Source organism: Bactrocera neohumeralis, unplaced genomic scaffold (genome assembly GCF_024586455.1).
Source record: "Bactrocera neohumeralis isolate Rockhampton unplaced genomic scaffold, APGP_CSIRO_Bneo_wtdbg2-racon-allhic-juicebox.fasta_v2 cluster11, whole genome shotgun sequence".
NCBI lineage: Eukaryota > Metazoa > Arthropoda > Insecta > Diptera > Tephritidae > Bactrocera > Bactrocera neohumeralis.
The window spans coordinates 7,134,274-7,143,392 of NW_026089624.1; the positions used below are offsets into that span (position 1 = coordinate 7,134,274).

Sequence of the window (9,119 nt, forward strand, 5' to 3'; positions counted from 1 at the left end):
AGTAATTTGCAAATATGTATACAAATATACATAATATAATATAAATATTTTAGAAATTGGAGTATGACGAAAAAATCGAATTAATTAAAAATATTGTGAAATGTATGAAGGAAGCCATACAAATTGATTCAGACGATAGTAAAAAGGGTGATATATCTTTGTTTTAATAAATAAAATGTATTTCTTAATTGACAGAGCTGATTAATATACATATGTGATAAAGTGGCCCAAATACCTATAAGGAAAAAGAAGCGACAATGGGTTAAAGTAAAGTGAAAGAGAATGAGAAAAAAACTCGAGCAGAGTTGCGCAACACAAGTTGCTCGTGTGAAGGTAATGGGCGACAGCAAAAGAGAATCGCCCGAGAATTAGCAACTAAAGTTGCCCCATGTAATCGTAGACTTATATACACATATTTATGTATGTATGCATGTTTGTATGTATATTCCTGTGTCGTAATTTGTATTTGTTTGGATTTTTTCACGGCATTTTTATGTTATTTTTCACCTTTATTGTCGCACTTTGATTAGTTTCTGCTACCACAATTTTTGTTTATATTGGTTTCTCTGTAGAAATCCGAACGTGCCTTTCGTTAAGGCTCGAAGGACCATGAATAGATGTATACAATATTTATTGTATTATAAGTTTTGTTTTTATTTTAATAATGTAAAACAACGAATTTATAAATTTAAATATTATAAATATTATAGTTTTATTTAAAAATAAAATGTTAACAAGCGGTACGGCAAGACTCCAATGCCGAATATGATTTGACGCTGCTCGTGATCGAATTCAAAAAGTAGAAAATTGCGGTAGAATGGTGTAGGTATCGACGCGGCAGTGTCTATGCGGGACTTGGTAGCGAATGTCAATGGGTGAAAGTTGCTCTGCGGCCTGTGAAGATCGAATTGTACCTCCTGTCCTGTTGTCCATTCTTTTTGTTGATTGGGTACAGGTGTGGTGAGTTGTGTTGGCGTAGTGTGGTGATGTAAGTGGATGGCGCCATCGGATGTGGTGTATTATGCTGTCTTGCTAGGGTGCGCCAGTTTTTCCCAGGTAGAGTGGGGGGATGCTTAACTCATTTAAACAATTTTGAACCTGCACACATCTAGGGGTTTTGTATTTCTGTGCAACACATCTCTGAAGAGAGGTTTGAGACCAGGTACGTCTCGTACAATGTTATGCTGCGCAGTTCTCTACCTTGAAATCGCGGGAAAAGCAGACCAACGAAACCGGTTCTTACCGAAATAGCTCCTATACCTTGCCAGTGGTATATCGTCGTCAGAAGACGAATACTCGATCGCGTTTTCTTTCTCACGCGATTGTTCTGACTCATTTAGTTCTATTTCCGAATCTGGCTGACATTCGCCATTAATTACATAATCTACAGGAGCGTCTTTTATGTCACTGCAGTCTTCATTTGGTAATTCATTGCAACTTCCTTCAAACTCCGACTCCGAGTCCAACTCTTGCAGCCATCTACCGATGTTTTGATCATGCGAAAACATAATAACTCTATAAAACCACAAAAAAATTATCGGCACTAAAATTCCATAAACACCTAACGTCGGTCACAATGACCGCAAGCAAAAATGTTTTACCTCTAGTTTTTGAATTGGTACACGCGTTGACTGCCTGATTGCACAAAACGAACTGACGAGAGAAAAGAAAAAGTACATAGACGGACAACTGCGCAGCTTGCATAATAACGGGAATATTTAAAAAATAAAAAACGGTAGAGTCACTGTGACCGACGTTAGGTGGCTAAGGGTTAAAAATGTTCACTTGTAAAAACCACAAAAGTATTCCATAGTGCATAAAAGTGAAGTTCTAATATTGCATATACTATGTTCGAACCAGAGATCTGCAACAAGTAACTTTTTCAAGCTTCAAGCCAGCACATTGTAAAGCAATTCATAGGTATGAGTTGCACTCCTCTAAGACAAACAAGCCAAGCCATGTATGTTTCATACCAAGCTGTTCGATAGGACAGCTTGTGTTAAATATACGCATCAATGATTCTGTTCGAAAGAAATGTACACATCAATGAGTTGAACATTAAGCAGAAAAGTACGTATGACTTGTTCGATGTACGTACTTTCAATTCATATTAATCTGTATACATACATAGTTAGAAGGTATGTGATACAATTTATGGATGAAAATAATAATAATAAAATAAAACTTTTGTAAAGTTTTTGGTTTCTCATGCTCATTCAACCTTTTTGTTTATTTAATTTTGGAAATTATTGTTTATATAAATATATTGATAAGTGTTAAATAAGAAATGCGTATATATGTAAATGCAGAATATTACCATATAAATACATATGTGCGTATTATTTGGACAAGAACATTTTCTTCCCATATTATTTGCTTAGTTATTTTCATTTTTTAAAACAGAATTTAAAAATAAGATATTATACACAATCTTAGGAGCTAGGCGATTGTGTTTCTCTACTATTATATTACCTGCAAGTGAAAAAGTGCGCACACTGGCTGCACTGCTAGCTGGAATTGATAATATTTTAAACGCGAAGCTAGAAAGAGTTGGAAACTCAATTTTATTGCTTTCCCACCATTCCATGGCATCAAAATTACTTGCAAATTGTGTTCTTTTTTGTATATATTTTGGATTTATCCTTTTTTTGTTCTTGCCCTACTTGTACACAGGGAATTTCTTGGGTTTTCCTTATGAAGCACTTATGACGGCGTAAGTTAGATGCTTGCATTCCATTATGCCGAAAGATGGCTTCCCATTTACGGCAGCATACAAATTCATTAACAGTGCATCCACTACCATCTTGAAGTTCGCAAAAAACTGACCACACTTCACCACGTCCTTTTCTTTTTAATGATTTTCTTAGAATACCACTTCTAAGTTTTTCAGAAATATTGTCAATAGTATTAGACATACTTTGGGCACGTCAGAATATTGCAATAAAAACACTGGAATGATATCGAACTGTTTTCGTTGTCATGAGTTGGTAAGAATCCAACAAGTCATTTGTACAGAACAAGCCTCGACTGTACATGCAACGATTTGAATCGTTTCAAACTGTACATGTGTATGATTCGAACAAGCAAACATGATCACTGTGTTGATTAGGTATGAAATGGAACAAGCAAGTTGCGACTTGTATGTTTGACGTTTTTCAAGTAACAAGTCATACATACATTGATGTTGTACAAGTTAACACCAAATTCAAGTAACTCCTTGCAGATCTCTGGTTCGAACCGACATTGAAAACATTTTGAAAACACATTTGCATGTTGTGGAATCTAAACCGTTCGGACCGACAATGTGTGTTTTCGATAAGTTTTCACTGACAACTATCAATAGCGGCATTCTCTTGCTCTTGCAAGATTGCACAATGACACAAAATGTAAAAATCCTATACCGAAATATGCAAGGCCAAGAGAGCAGAATCTAGTGATATATGATGGCACGAAAATAAACGTGGGTTTTGGTCTGACATATTTATAGCCATTGCAAATAATTTTCTGCGTGTGTTTGTTGTTGTGCCGTTGCACCAAAAGGAAAATTCTGCAATTTCTTCACCCCTAATATGAGAATATCAAACGACAGCTGTTTCTGTATGTGGAATGTAAACAAATATCAAGTGACAATTTAGGGCTGGCAAAATATATCTTGCAAAAACATCGATTTAACTAGAGCAGGCACCGATTATAGTGAGTGGAATGTAAGTTTTCAAGTAGTTTTCAGTGAAAACTGTGTTTTGGTTTGACAGATTTTACATGGACGAAAACAGGAGTTTTCGTACGAAAACCAGTTTTTCCCACGAAAACATGTTTTCGTTGTCGGTCCGAACATAGTAATACATAGATATGAACATTTCTGCTCGGATGCAGGATGTTAAAAATTGTTTAATACCAATAAATATAACTTATTGTGCAAACTTACTCATGCTACTCATTTAATGTGGCACTTACTTGTATATAAAAATAGCAAAGCGGCAAAATGGCAACATGAGTAAAATGACCGCTCTGTGGCGATATTGCTATAACTCAGCTGTTTTTCATTTATAACAAATAATAATGCCAAAAATTAGTGAGAAGCAAAAACTTTTAAAGTTATTAGAATTAGCAGCCTTAAATTATTTAATGCTTATTGAATTCTTTTGCGAAGACAATGGTATGTATTTAAATTAATTTGTTTTTATTTTAAACGATTAAATTTTTTGTTTGCAGAATGGGCTAAAAATAAAGAAGATGAAATAATTGAGGACCCAATGCATATAGTGGCTTTAGGTGAAGAATGCAGGTACATGGTACCATTTATTCAAAATAGTGTACCGAAATGCAGGGTCTTTTTAAATGAAATCTTATGAACTTGATGAAAGAAGATCATACATACGTTTCACTTGGAAAACTTTCGATGCTATTTTGGATCTAATAAAGGAAGACGATCTTTTCAACCAAACTCGATCGTGAAAACAATTTCCAACTGAAACCCAACCAGCAATTGTGTTGCATCGCTTAAGTTCTAGCGGAGCTAGTCTTTCAAAGAGTTGGAATCAGTGATGCTGGTATCATTCAGGTCAGAATTCTTCAGTTTTCCGCAATATGCATTAACATACATTGACATTATTTTAGAATTTCACTGAACGCATCTTCAGTGCGGTATTGGTATTGGAAACGCTAAAGGCTCGTTTCCGAAATTTAGAGCGAGTTATTTAGCTGCGTAGGATACGTGGATGGTACCAAAATTCCATTGGCGGAAATCCTACACAAGATCCAGAAGCGCACTTTTCACCAAAGCACTTCTACTCCGTTAAGGCACAAGCCGTGTGCGATTATAGATTGCAAATAAGACACTTGGTGTTAGGCTTTGATGGTGGCGTTCACGATGCACGTATTTTTATTATTTATTTATTATATGTAAAATAGTAATACAATTATTATTATACAGAATAAAAGGAGCACTAACTTCAGGGGCTTTCAGCTCACGACTAATCATAAATAACTTAAATAATAAAGATGGAACCTTCCATGTAAGAATTATTTACAAGCAATATGTTTTCATGGACTAAAAATTATATGTATGTTATAAATAAATTTAAAAAGGAAGGATAACTTAAATATATTTCTTTAACTTTGTACGATATAAGAATTCGGATATTTTAGTGATGTTTACAACAGATACTATTTTTAATAAATCAAGAGCTTTATTATTCTGAAAGATACTGGCTCCTGCTGAGTTGAGGAAGGGACATTCATCTGGTAGATGTATTATGGTTAAGGACGACGAGTTACAATATAGACAGGGTGAAATTCTATTTCCATTTAGTAAATGGATGAGGTATGACCAAAACGAAGGCGAACAAAGTCCTTTATGTCTGATGGTGGATAAGCAGTTTTTTCCCCTCTTGGTTGAAGGTGGCGTAGTGGTGTTGCAACTTGTATGGCTTTTTGTTTTGGAGCGATTAAATGTATTATATTTTTTTCGATGTGGTCGAAAACAATCAATGGCTATTTTGCCGCCAATTTGACGTTTTGATCGGCCCATTCATTTCCTGTAATACTGGCATATCAAGGGATCTACATAATTTTTATGTTTGTGTTATCATTAGTATGTTTCTAATTTGCGCAATGATGTAGAATTTGTTGGATGCATTTAGGAGAGCTGAGATTGTAAAATTGCTATCAGTACATATTAATTATAGATGGCTGCTGCCTCTGCGGTGTATGCTGAGCAGTAATTGGGGAGATGTACAGCTTTTAACGTATTTCCAACGTTATCAACAATAGCAAAAGACGTGTAGAAGTCAGCCTCAGCATCAATAAAAATGAGTTTCCAATCTACGTAGTGTTGCACAATGAGTTCCTTGAACAAACTTTGATATGGTGCAAAGATTTGCTTTATGGGGGTATTCCGGTCTAGAAGCATGAATTTCAAGTAATTTTTAAAGTGTCGTAAAAAAAAGGCAATTAATATCTATCTACTACTACTACCCATTTTTTTATTAGTTATTTGTTAATTTTAGAAGAGTTCAGAAAAAAATTAAAAACTAAACAAAGTAAAAAATTTCAAAAATTATGAGCTGACGAAGTGGGGTGTCTCTAAAAATTTCCACGTGACCATACCCATGATTTCAACCCTCCTAGTTATCTGAAACAAAAAAAATTATTAATCTAGAATAATGTCGCAATGGCCGGAAGTACGGAAAAGTGAAAAAAAAATTTTTTTCAAAAATGGCGACTGCCTGAAACTTTTCTGACTATTTCGAATTTTTCAAAAATAATAAAAACAAAAATTTGGGGATGGGGCTATTTCCAACCATAGACAAGCCTATAAAGAAGACTCTATACAAATTTCAAGTAATTCGGTCCAGTAGAACCTGAGAAATCGTGGATATCGTTCCGAAAAAGTCAGTTTTGAGAAAAACGCGTTTAAAGTTTCGCGTATAGTCCTGGAGGATGGAGTCATGTGTAGAAGTTCACGCAAGTGAGGAAAGTTCTCTGATCGCCATTCACTTGTGAGTGGCCAGAAACGATTCTTTTACATATGGCTCAAGCAGCTCACTACTTCCGGTCTTTGACCAAGTATCCTCTGCGTAGCCTAAGAACACCCGTTCGAAGGCGAGCTAATGTGAGAAGGCGAAACATCCCCTCCGCAGGGTTGTGCGCTGGGTTTGGGATGAGAAACCCTTCTTTTGATGACGACCATGGCAAACGAAATAAGGACTACGAATTGAGGGCATGCACCTGGAATGTCCGGACCCTTAATTGGGAAGGTGCCGCTGCTCAGCTGGTTGATGTCCTCGCGAAAATAAAGATTGACAACACCGCCGTCCAAGAAATGCGATGGACGGGACAAGGACAGACACGAGTAGGTCCTTGTGACATTTACTACAGTGGCCATATAAAGGAGCGCAAGTTTGGTGTTGGATTCGTGACGGGAGAGAGACTCCGTCGCCGAGTACTATCATTCCCTCCGGCGAATGAGCGTCTAGCCACAATCCGGATCAAAGCGAGGTTCTTCCAACACATCGCTGATTTGCGCCCACGCCCCGACGGAAGAGAAGGACGATGTGACCAAAGATGCCTTTTAGGAGTGCTTGGAGCGCACTTATGAGAGCTGCCCCCGCCACGATGTCAAAATCGTGCTTGGCGACTTTAACGCCAGGGTGGGCAAAGAAGGTATCTTTGGCACTACGGTCGGTAAATTCAGCCTCCACGACGAAACATCCCCAAATGGGTTGAGGCTGATTGACTTCGCCGGGGCTCGAAATATGGTTATCTGTACTACTAGATTCCAGCATAAAAAGATTCATCAAGCCACCTGGCTGTCTCCGGATCGAAAAACCACCAACCAGTTCGATCATGTTGTTATAGACGGAAGACACGTCTCCAGTGTTTTAGATGTGCGTGCGCTCCGAGGTCCCAACATCGACTCGGACCACTATCTTGTTGGAGCCAAGATTCGCACCCGCCTCTGTGACAAGGAAGGTTCGACGTCGAGAAGCTGCAATCACAACAGACAGCCGAACGATTTTCTACTCGGCCTGCACTCCTGCTCTCTGAGAGCACTCGTCAACAACTCGGTATAAGGGAACTGTGGGACGGCATTTCAAATTCCTTACGTACAGCTGCAACCGAAGCCATTGGTTTCGGAAAGTGCAAAAGAACAGCTGGTACGACGAGGAGTGCCGTGTCGCAGCGGAGAGAAAACAGGCTGCCTACCTCGCAACGTTACGATCGACCACAACACGTGTGGGATGGGATAGATACCGAGAGTTGAAAAGGGAAGCGAGACGCATTTGCAGACAGAAAAAGAAAGAGGCTGAAATGCGTGAGTACGAAGAGCTTGATAAGCTGGCCGACAGGGGTAATGCTCGAAAATTCTACGAAAAAATGCGGCGGCTTACAGAAGGTTTCAAGACCGGAGCATACTCTTGTAGAACCCCCAAAGGTAATCTAGTGACCGATGCCCAGAGCATACTTAAATTATGGAGGGAACACTTCTCCAGCCTGCTGAATGGCAGTGAACGCACAACGCCAGGAGAAGGCGAACCCGATTCCCCAATCGATGGCGATGGAGCAGACGTTCCATTACGTGACCATGAAGAAGTTCGAATAGCAATTGCCCGCCTGAAGTACAACAAAGCGGCAGGGGCCGACGGATTGCCGGCCGAGCTATTCAAACACGGCGGCGAAGAACTGATAAGGAGCATGCATCAGCTTCTTTGTAAAATATGGTCGGACGAAAGCATGCCCAACGATTGGAATTTAAGTGTGCTATGCCCAATCCATAAAAAAGGAGACCCCACAATCTGCGCCAACTACCGTGGGATTAGCCTGCTCAACATCGCATTTAAGGTTCTATCGAGCGTATTGTGTGAAAGATTAAAGCCCACCGTCAACAAGCTGATTGGACCTTATCGGTGTGGCTTCAGACCTGGAAAATCAACAACCGACCAGATATTCACCATGCGCCAAATCTTAGAAAAGACCCGTGAAAGAAGAATCGACACACACCACCTCTTCGTCGATTTCAAAACTGCTTTCGACAGCACGAAAAGGAGCTGCCTTTATGCCGCGATATCTGAATTTGGTATCCCCGCAAAACTAATACGGCTGTGTAAACTGACGTTGAGCAGCACGAAAAGCTCTGTCAGAATCGGGAAGGACCTCTCCGAGCCGTTCGATACCAAACGAGGATTCAGACAAGCCGACTCCCTATCGTGCGACTTCTTCAACCTGCTTTTGGAGAAAATAGTTCGAGCTGCAGAACCAAATAGAGAAGGTACCATCTTCTATAAGAGTGTACAGCTGCTGGCGTATGCCGATGATATTGATATCATCGGCCTCAACACCCGCGCCGTTAGTTCTGCTTTCTCGAGGCTGGACAAGGAAGCACAGAAAATGGGTCTGGCAGTGAACGAGGGCAAAACGAAATATCTGCTGTCATCAAACTATACTACATCGACTAGGCTCTCACGTCACTGTTGACAGTCATAACGTTGAAGTCGTAGATAATTTCGTCTATCTTGGAACCAGCGTAAACACCACCAACAATGTCAGCCTAGAAATCCAGCGCAGGATAACTCTTGCCAACAGGTGCTACTTCGGACTGAGTAGGCAATTGAAAAGCA

At 39.2% G+C, this 9,119-nt stretch overlaps 1 protein-coding gene across 1 annotated transcript in view; it reads left to right on the forward strand.

Annotated features, from left to right (window-relative positions):
- LOC126765668 (uncharacterized) overlaps nucleotides 1–5,103 on the forward strand; it is a 528,704-nt gene extending 523,601 nt beyond the window's left edge. Inside the window, exons 11-12 of the transcript XR_007668512.1 lie at nucleotides 4,213–4,561; nucleotides 4,618–5,103. The gene's annotated coding sequence lies outside the window, so the exon portion shown is untranslated. The remainder of the gene's footprint in view (nucleotides 1–4,212; nucleotides 4,562–4,617) is intronic.
- Nucleotides 5,104–9,119: the final 4,016 nt, after the last annotated feature.